The sequence below is a fragment of the Rhipicephalus sanguineus genome, chromosome 8 (assembly GCF_013339695.2).
Source record: "Rhipicephalus sanguineus isolate Rsan-2018 chromosome 8, BIME_Rsan_1.4, whole genome shotgun sequence".
Lineage (NCBI taxonomy): Eukaryota > Metazoa > Arthropoda > Arachnida > Ixodida > Ixodidae > Rhipicephalus > Rhipicephalus sanguineus.
In genome coordinates this window covers 2,258,537-2,269,323 of record NC_051183.1, presented here as the reverse complement: position 1 = coordinate 2,269,323, position 10,787 = coordinate 2,258,537, and the positions used below count along the sequence as shown (strand labels likewise).

Here is a 10,787-nt window from a genome sequence, read left to right as displayed (position 1 = left end):
ACTTAACAACAGAAAGCAGCGCATAGGTATGTCAAACCCCCCATATCTTCAAAACCTTCAAAATCCCAAACAACCAAAAGTGTATCGATTAGCCCACCTCCAAAAAACTGACTTCGCTTCGCGATTAACGCCACCGAAGGGGTGTTGACATAGCAGTCACCGGCATTCTTAATGAAGAGTGCTTCCATAATATCCGACGTTTCCACAAGTCCACTTGTGGAAACGTCGGCTCCAGCGAGACGCCGTGTTCACGAACTTTTCATATTTTCAAGCTTCCATTTTGCCCCGAACTTTTGCCTTTAGACGGCGGAGCTGCTTCAGCTCGCCGTAATTTGTCTGCCGGAAACAGAACTGACGATCATCATGAACCGGCACGCGCTCTCTTCGTCCTCTTCTTCATCGTCGTCTTCTGATTGGCTCCCAGAACACCTGTGGCGATTTATGAAGCGCGGGATACAATAACCTGATGGGCGAGAGAACGAGTACAGAGAGAGGAAGACAAAGATGGAAAGAAAGAAATTCGCCGCGTATCTGCGTGCTTCGCTGCAAATGTCGTCGAAAGACGATAGTCTTCTGCCGGCCGTACTACATGAGTCCTCCTCCTCTATGTTGAATCGCAGCATCTGGCTCCTAACGTCGCATTTGCAGCGCAGCCGAAAAAAACACTAGCATTTTCAGCGCAGCGCGAGAAACACAAGGGTCTTTAGAATTACGTATCTATGTATTTTCTAGTAAAGGAACGCACCAGCTAATTGCGCCTCAGGTACGCGTAACATTTGCTTTTTGAACGACAATCTTCACAAACTTGTATGAACGGCGATACCAGTGCAAGATGGCTGGGCGTTCAGAAAATGGGTAAACCTTGGCCGGGTGGCTGAATCGGGTGACAGACAGACAAACAGAAAGACAGACAGACCAAAATTTCTGCGTCTAAGTTCCCCAAGAAAAACTATCGTGTTTAAAACAGACAAAAACGAGGCGGGATTCGTGCCTGCGTTCTCACGATCTGATGGCGAGCATGGTAACTACTCGGCGGTCCAGGCACGCAGCAGAGCATGCATAGCTTTGTATTGAATGCATAGCCTTGCATTGTATAGCATAACAAGAGGGTGAGAAAAGGAAGTGATGGTGAGGAGGAGAGATGTGAGGGTGAAGATGAGGGAAATGAGAGAGAAGAGAGTAGAGCACAGCATAGAAAGAATAAGAAAAATAAAAGGATAGAGAAAGAAAGAGCGAAACAGAAAGAATAAGAGAAAGAGAGCAAAATAGAGAGAGACCGGAGAGAAAAAGATAGAATTAAAGAGGAAGCAAGCGAGAGAGGGAAGGAAGAAAGATTAAGGAAGAGAGAGAGAGAAATTGAGGGTGACAAACAAGAAAGACAGTGAGAAAGGGAATTCGTGAACTTGAAAAGGAGATCCACAATTTCATATTTGGACGTTATATTTAAGGTGCTGTTTTTTTTTGCTTTCGTTCTAACGCCAGGTAGCACTATGGAATGTGCCTTACATCAATTCCTAACATTATGGAAGTGTGTTTGAGTTTCACACTTACGTATCAAGTGCCTCGCAATGCTAACGATATGGAATTCGAGGCAATGTGGTAACTTTTACAGACCAAACGTCGTGCAGGGACGACGGGAATGAAACAAGGTTTTAGAGATAACGCGCTTAATAAATTTCAGTATTTCACTAATTATATTTCTATTAAGGAATATTCGAGCTGCTGTTGCGGTTGAATAAGTTTTCTAGTCAGTACTGAAAACTGAGACGCTTTATTTCTGAGATGGGTGCCTTTTTTTCATCATTTATGAGAAATAACTGAACAGGATATGTAAGGAAATGCGCATCAGGTATGGGTCATCGGTTTGCGCGCAGTGTCTGAATATGAAGTAGGAAAACGGTTAACGGGAGGAGCAGTGCATCGACGTATTTTGAAACCGCATGCCTCGCAACTAAGCTTCCAGGCCTAAATCTTATACGAGGAGTTATGAGCTGTGTACGGCTAACTCGGTGACATTTATGTGATTACAGTAGGCCTTTCAAAACTCTTAGCTGAGAACTCAAGATATTACGTTCTTTTTTTTCTGCTATGAATATTGCATAGCAAAAATTGCGTGATGCGTGGAACCTAGTGGTCTTAATATTCTGGCGGAATCCTCCAAGAAGCCAGTGTAGTACATGAATGTAGTTCTCCATTCATACGCTCTCTATTGCAGCGACGATAAATATTTGCCGTATGGAAATTTAGCAGTTGTCTCTTCCGTTGAATTCAATACGGTCAAGAAATATCATCATCTCGCATCAAGGTAAACGCTTCAGCAGAATTGCCGTTATTTTAAAATATGAAGTAAAATACTGGTCACATTTCTCCGCATTGCAGTCTTCTTACAACGTAGAAATAGATGCGTTATCGTAATGGTAGTCGGCCGGCCGGTACGAGTCAAGCTCTTTTTGTCGCGTATTTATATCCCCTATCTTACGGCGCAGCTAAAAATGTGGAACGCGACCATTTGTGTTTAGGCTAATAAATAACGACTGACCAGAGTTGCCAGTTACGCTTGTAATAAGCGTACTTCTGGGCTCATTTTTCCATCGAGTCGCTTGTCGAATATTCCCGTCACCTGTCGCTTTTGTTGGGGCCTTATTCGCGTTTTCCCTGCGAATATAGTTGTTTTAGTGCTCGTCACATTGACTAATAGCACATTTGTCGATGAATTTGTGTTGTTGAGTTTTGAGATCAAACATACGTTCGGGGAGTCAACAAGTGATGCCATTCATGCACTGTCAAACGTGCAATTAACAGACTGCCCTTGGCAAAAGGCTGAAAACTAGATGCGTGCTTTCGTTCATAGTTGTGCGTATTTTCGCTTCACAAAATAATCGAAGCATATTCTTATCTTCCCTACGTTTTTCATCGACTTATTTAAGAAATACTGTCAGGAATGAGAAAACTTGTTGCAATGGCGTTTCTCTTGACATTTTTCACAAAAGCCGCGCTGGTGTTCGTGCGCTTCTTTCTGGATGATTATTTGCTTGTTAGCTCAGCGGAATCTGGGAACTCTGCCACTGACAGATACCACTTCCGTAACAACATGATCACTCAAGCACTGCAAGCCGCAAGTGATGGAATTAATGCATTAGCCTTCTCTTTGTTACAACGCAGACCTTAGTCCTTGCTCGTCAATGGCTACCAAGACGCACAGCTCGGTGTACCGCCTGGTGGGCTGCTTGATACCCGCGGTCGTCGTATGCGCAGTGAGCGTCGCCGCGTATATCGTCGTTTATGTGCTCGTCCACCACGCCACCGTGGCCGACAGATTTGTCAGGAACCCGTCGTCGTCGCAGCTACGCCAGCTGTGTTCTACCTCTGCTTGTGAACGAGCAATGGACGCCATGACGCAGTACATGGAGGAGGTCGATCCCTGCTCGGACTTCGAGCGACACGTCTGCGGCAGATGGTGGGCGTTGGAATTTTTGGCGCTGTCTCCTAATGAAGGCAGAAGTAGTCATCCTGCAGCCAATAGAGAGAGAGAGAGAGAGAAGGGGGTGACTTTATTGCTTCAGAATGGAGAACGTGTGGGCGTGTTAGTTGTTCATCGTTCTTCAGAAACCATAGCGCAATAAAGAACACGGGACATGAAAGAGACAAAGACAAGCGCTTGTACTTGCCTTAGAAGTACTTGTTGCTGGGGTAGTTCGTTCATCATAATGAGGGAAAATCTAGAGGCCTAAAACACCGCAAGAAGCTTCTTCGTGAATGGGCTCCTTCGTTCTTCTTCCAGTGTTTTAGGCGTCTAGGTTTTCCCTCATTGTCCTTGTCCCTTTCTTGTCCCGTGTTCTTTATTGCGCTATGGTTCCTGAAGGACTTTATTGCACCCGTCAAATAGATGACGAGACAGAGGCTTTAGCCTGAATTCCAGACCATCTTCCCTAACCGTCGGCCGGGATCCCATGGGATGAGTTTGGGCGTGTTTGCAGTTCATAGCACTGCAGAAACCATTGAGCAAAAGCGAACAGGGGACAACATGGAGACAGGACAAGCGCTAACTTTCAACTAATGCTTTACTGCAGATTGTGAGTATGTGCAAACACGAATCTGGAACTGCAAAAGTAAAAAAAAACAACAGAAAGGAAGAAGGTAAACAGCCACGTGTCGTCTATTCCTAAATATCAAGATCTTGCCTAGATGACGGCATAGTGACACATTCATTACCTATCTTAGCCATCTGAGATCCTACTGCGATTCTCCTCGTGTTATTCATACGCTATACAACAGTGTGATCGAAAAGAGGATGACACTGCGTCTTTTCATCACATTTCTTGCAATGAGCAGCAAACATTCCATCTAGTGAAGTACTGTGAACCTTGATGTTGTGCTCGCGAAACGCGCCTTTAGGCATCTGCCAGTGCCCCCCCCCCCCCGTCCCACGTTTAGCGCTTGTCCTGTCTTCATTTCGCCCCTATTCGTTATTACTCTACGGTTTCTGCAGTTCGACTGCAGGAATCTCCTGCATCATTTACCCAGCCTGTTACCGCTGAGTTTCATAAAAAAATATTTTTGATGAGTCAGTTTCGCGCATTTCCTGTAGAAGCGTAACCGCAGAAACTCAAGGCTCATTCTAGAAATTGGAGCCCACGCGCGCATGTAAAAGTGTAAATAAAAACAGCTCTAGGAGAATTAGTGAAACGCCCTCTTCTGATTTGCTTCTGATTCCTTGTTTACATGTGTCCGTTTTGGCAATAAACTTTTAGGGCGGACCTATGCATTACTGCCGTCCCCTTTCTTTTCTATATCAGCGCAAGCTTTCGGGACTGCATTATCACGTGTGTGATATTTCAGGACGATGAGAGAGAAATTTGTCATTCATTTGACGTTAGTACAATCATATATGCGTCCGCAGGGTTCTCAATAATAGGGGTGGGGGCAAAAGTGGCTGAGTCCCAAAGAAAGCAAGCTCCGAGATGATTGCAAAAATGAAAATGAAGCGATGACTTGCTGCTCGTAAAGTCCCGATTGCGCTCCCGACTTTCCGGGGGCACAGGTGTTTAGTAAACAGTTCTTGGAATGCAAGATCAGGGATCCTCGCTCTGTTGGCCATTATTGATAAAACCTTGCATGGTCGTAACCTTGTACTTTAAACAACGAAGGCATAGGTCCAACTTAGTGAAGGTATGGGGCAGACTTGGCGGGCCCCTCAGATGACTGATTAGCATTATGCACATACTGTCGCAGCTTAATAGGTAGAGCATCGGGTCCGTCATTCGAAGGCCCCACCGATGGAAAGGGTGTTTTTTCGTCCACCTTAATTCATTTCAATTGATGTCATAATTACTACACTGTCGTCAAAGACAGCAATTAATGATCCCTATTCTTTCCGAGGCCTAATTGTCTGTTAGGTTTATCTGGTCTGCCAATCAACGAGCCCTTCGAAAAATTTTCCATTCTTTCCTTCATGAATGCTACCGTGACCTATAGAGCAACTAGCTCTTATACAACCCTTCCACTTCAAGAGCAAGTGCGCCCTCGGCTATCCAAACTATACCGGCCATTGGAAGGCCGTGTGAAGCGACAGTCGTTATCTGCCGCCCAGCTCCGTTCACAGCACAGAAGCTTGCTGTTTTGCTCGGTCCTGCTTCCGACAATGGTTGCAATTGATCTCAAGTATTTTTTTTTTCGTACTGTTCTACCACCAGGTCATACGTCACTCAGCGACTGCCGCACAAAACTGCGATAGCAGGCTGGTCTTCTGGTTTAGCTGGCAGCGTGTGAACAGTGTCGACGTCGTTCACACTCAACTCTAATAATAATAACTGCCGCGGTTTAGCGCCGCAAAACCCAGATATGATTATGAGGGACGCCATAGTGGAGGGCTCTGGAAATAACAACCACCTGGGGTTCTTTAACGTGCACCTAAATCTAAGTACACGGGTCTCAAGCATTTTCGCCTCCATCGAAAAAGCGGCCACCGCCGCAAGGATTCGATCTCGCGACACACTCAACTCTGGGAAGATGAGAAGACATCGATTTCGTTAAGTTTTCCGAGCAGGCTCTCATTGGATGTCCTTGGAGCCCCTCGCGCCTTGATATCGTGCTTTCTGTTGCGCACCGAGATCAGTAACCTCCGCAACATGGCAGAGCTTGAAGAATTTCGACGGGCTTTCTAAAGCTTCCGAAGTATCACATATGCTACGTTGAGCGCTACGCGGTATGGGGCTCTGGTTACGCGTCTCGGCAGCTGACCCGAAAGACGCCAGTTCGATCCTGGCCATGGCGGTCGCACTTCGATGGGGGCGAAATGCTAACGATCCGTGTACTGAACGATGCCACTGCACGTCAAAGAACCTCAGGTAGTCGATATTATTCGAAGCCTTCCACTACGACGTCCCACATAGCCTGGGTCGCTTTGAGGCGTTAAACCCCGTGGCCCAGCTAGACCAGCCAACCATATATATATATATATATATATATATATACGCTACGTTGTTTTGATACCTAGAAATTCAGATTTACGCATACAAAACGTAGGCACAGCCTACAGCCTGTAAAGTAGCCCTTTTGATAAGTTGGAGAGAGCTCTAATCTATACATAGCTCAGCAAACTAATTAGGATTTAATTAAATATTCCGCTATTCAAGTTGCAATTCGAATAACATTTTAGTATTTTTTTCCTGTAAACGTATGCTCTCCGCGACTATAAAAAATGTCAGCAAGATGTTTCAAATGTTCTTGATGTGAAACTCTTTTTTGGGAATTACATGGTTTTAACCCCATTTACTTTTGTTGGTAGACCAGGCCCGTAACCAGGAATATTTTCGGGGGGGGGGGGGGGGGGGGGGCACGTGTTGAAAGCTTTGACTATTTGAGAAAAACACCTATTTTTATTATTTATTTTTCGTAAAAACACCTACTTCACCAAATTTCGGCGGGGGCAGCGCGTCGCCCCCCCACCCCCCACCCCCCCGGGCTACGAACCTGGGGTAGACCCAAAAGCGCATTGGGTCACCTCGTAATGTAAGCCAGATTATAGCAACGAGCTCACGTTTTGTTTCCTGCTTTCTGGCGCCTTCAGATATCGCGTTGCGGCACTTGTTGCATCGCCACGTATTAAGACCTGTCTCTCGTTTGCTCTTAAACCTGCTTTATGTCGATCCTTAGAGCAAGTTCCCAAATTGTAGGCGTACTCACGTTCGGCGCACTTTAGCAGGCGGCCGTCAATTGGCAAGACCTCGCCGCAGGCGGAGCAGACGCCACCCGCAGCGGCAAAAGAAACACTATGCAGTCGGCCGCAAAATAATACGGATCACGCGGGCGCGGGTTCACATGGCTGTCGGCATCATCTACTGATGAGCCTACTGCTGGCGAGATTCTTGCTTGGGCGCATGCGCAGCTTCGAGCTCGCAGGCATTTCAGTTCATCACCGTTATCAGTTCGACTAGAAAGTCGCAGTAGTGACGATGGCAGCGATCGCCGTCGCTGTTATCTGTAAGGACCGTCGGAAGCCTTAGCGTCTTTCAGTTTACGCCAATATTCGGTTATAATCGAAAGGAAAAGAATGCGCTAGGAAAGACACTTCCACAAGCAAGGGTAGGGGTGAAGCGCAAAGTCGCACTGTTTATTCATGGGCTGAAGCACTGAATATTTAGGAAAAATGTAACAAATGTAGCAAATAAAAATGAGATGCGTAATTACATGAGCACAGCCAGAAACATCTCTCCACTGTGCAGGCAGATGGATTCATCACTAAAGTATGCTGTGGCCTTCTTCGGTATAGTGTATGCTTCTAGTAGGCTTGCGCTTGTACGGGAACAAGCGCTTTAACGCTTGTCCCGTACCCTTCCCGGTGTGTTTTTCTCGTGACAATTTTTTTTCTTTCAAGTGTGTACAACATACTAAACCTAAAAAGAGTTCTAATATATGATTCTGTTATAAAACCACGTAACAGCGCTCGTGCGTTATCGTACCGCAGCGCTCTGAAACGTGATTCGAGCGGAAAAACCGGAGCGCGAACGGTCAACCTATCGCTTATCAGGGAAGAGGGCGCTTCCTTGCCGTGTGCGTCAGTAAAACATTCTGACGCACTGGGAAGCTGACGCCTGGAGCCGCGGCCGCTCATTTCGCCGTGGTCCACGCGAGTTTTGCTTCGCTCGAAGAACCTTTGAAAGCGCTGCAGTCCGGTAGCGCACGGGCGCTGTCACGTGGAAAAACACCGCGCAAAAACCGCGGAAAAAAATCTACATGCTACAGCTCCCGCCGTCCAGGCATCACCATTGAACAGGCGTGCATATTCGCAGTGCTGCCAGACCGGATGCGCGCGACTGTCCAGGGTGATGACTGGAGGGCACGCACTATACCGCTGCGAATGCTTGCCGCTGTTTGGGTTTCATTTAACACCGGTAGTTTGTTGCCACAAAAAATTGGACCGGTCCTCTTGGAATGCCCTCGACAACGTAACCAAACGCACTTGGCCTTAAGCGAATATTAAAATTTTGGCATAATTAATCATAGTTAATCACCTCAGCTTAATATGAAGAAAAAGATGGCGAATCTTGCACTAAGTCGCGCAAGGCTTGAAACGGAGAAGCTGGACGATTCTGAAGATTATTATTGTAGGTTGTTGCTAGGCTCTAGGCAGGTGATGCTTGGAAATTTCTAGATTGTTGCTAGGCTTTAGTTAGGAGATGCTAGGTTGTGTCTAGGTAGCTTCCAGGCTGGTTATAGGCTTTACCTATAGTGATGCTATTATAGGTTGTTTCTAGGTTACTTCTAGGTTGTTTCCGGGCTTTATCTAGGTGATGCAAGTTTCTTCTAAATGGCTTCTAGGTAGCCTCCAGGCTGTTTGTAGGCTTTAGCTATAGGGATGCTGTTGTTTCTAGGTTACTGGTTGTTGCCGGCTTTATCTAGGTGGTGCAAGTTTCTTCTAAATGGCTTCTAGGTAGCCTCAAGGCTGTTTGTAGGCTTTAGCTATAGGGATGCTGTTGTTTCTAGGTTACTGGTTGTTGCCGGCTTTATCTAGATGATGCAAGTTTCTTCTAAATGGCTTCTAGGTAGCCTCAAGGCTGTTTGTAGGCTTTAGCTATAGGGGTGCTGTTGTTTCTAGGTTACTGGTTGTTGCCGGCTTTATCTAGGTGGTGCAAGTTTCTTCTAAATGGCTTCTAGGTAGCCTCAAGGCTGTTTGTAGGCTTTAGCTATAGGGATTCTGTTGTTTCTAGGTCACTGGTTGTTTCCCGGCTTTATCTAGGTGATGCAAGTTTCTTCTAAATGGCTTGTATGTAGCCTCCAGGCTGTTTGTAGGCTTTAGCTATAGGGATTCTGTTGTTTCTAGGTCACTGGTTGTTTCCCGGCTTTATCTAGGTGATGCAAGTTTCTTCTAAATGGCTTGTATGTAGCCTCCAGGCTGTTTGTAGGCTTTAGCTATAGGGATGCTGTTGTTTCTAGGTTACTGGTTGTTGCCGGCTTTATCTAGGTGATGCAAGTTTCTTCTAAATGGCTTCTAGGTAGCCTCAAGGCTGTTTGTAGGCTTTAGCTATAGGGATGCTGTTGTTTCTAGGTTACTGGTTGTTGCCGGCTTTATCTAGGTGGTGCAAGTTTCTTCTAAATGGCTTCTAGGTAGCCTCAAGGCTGTTTGTAGGCTTTAGCTATAGGGATTCTGTTGTTTCTAGGTCACTGGTTGTTTCCCGGCTTTATCTAGGTGATGCAAGTTTCTTCTAAATGGCTTGTATGTAGCCTCCAGGCTGTTTGTAGGCTTTAGCTATAGGGATGCTGTTGTTTCTAGGTTACTGGTTGTTGCCGGCTTTATCTAGGTGGTGCAAGTTTCTTCTAAATGGCTTCTAGGTAGCCTCAAGGCTGTTTGTAGGCTTTAGCTATAGGGATGCTGTTGTTTCTAGGTTACTGGTTGTTGCCGGCTTTATCTAGGTGATGCAAGTTTCTTCTAAATGGCTTCTAGGTAGCCTCAAGGCTGTTTGTAGGCTTTAGCTATAGGGGTGCTGTTGTTTCTAGGTTACTGGTTGTTGCCGGCTTTATCTAGGTGGTGCAAGTTTCTTCTAAATGGCTTCTAGGTAGCCTCAAGGCTGTTTGTAGGCTTTAGCTATAGGGATGCTGTTGTTTCTAGGTTACGGGTTGTTGCCGGCTTTATCTAGGTGATGCAAGTTTCTTCTAAATGGCTTCTATGTAGCCTCCAGGCTGTTTGTAGGCTTTAGCTATAGGGATGCTGTTGTTTCTAGGTTACTGGTTGTTGCCGGCTTTATCTAGGTGGTGCAAGTTTCTTCTAAATGCCTTCTATGTAGCCTCCAGGCTGTTTGTAGGCTTTAGCTATAGGGATGCTGTTGTTTCTAGGTTACTGGTTGTTGCCGGCTTTATCTAGGTGGTGCAAGTTTCTTCTAAATGGCTTCTAGGTAGCCTCAAGGCTGTTTGTAGGCTTTAGCTATAGGGATGCTGTTGTTTCTAGGTTACTGGTTGTTTCCCGGCTTTATCTAGGTGATGCAAGTTTCTTCTAAATGGCTTCTAGGTAGCCTCCAGGCTCTTTGTAGGCTTTAGCTGTAGGGATGCTGTTGTTTCTAGGTTACTGGTTGTTGCCGGCTTTATCTAGGTGATGCAAGTTTCTTCTAAATGGCTTCTAGGTAGCCTCCAGGCTGTTTGTAGGCTTTAGCTATAGGGATGCTGTTGTTTCTAGGTTACTGGTTGTTGCCGGCTTTATCTAGGTGATGCAAGTTTCTTCTAAATGGCTTCTAGGTAGCCTCAAGGCTGTTTGTAGGCTTTAGCTATAGGGATGCTGTTGTTTCTAGGTTACT

General features: G+C 45.9%; 1 long non-coding RNA gene across 1 annotated transcript; it reads right to left on the bottom strand.

The window, feature by feature from the left end:
* Positions 1 to 3,019: 3,019 nt before the first annotated feature.
* Positions 3,020 to 7,319, bottom strand: LOC119401224 (uncharacterized). Its single transcript, XR_005185393.2, has 3 exons — positions 7,186 to 7,319; positions 3,935 to 3,986; positions 3,020 to 3,445 (listed from the first exon to the last, which is right to left on the bottom strand). It is a non-coding gene; the product is annotated as an uncharacterized LOC119401224 (long non-coding RNA).
* Positions 7,320 to 10,787: the final 3,468 nt, after the last annotated feature.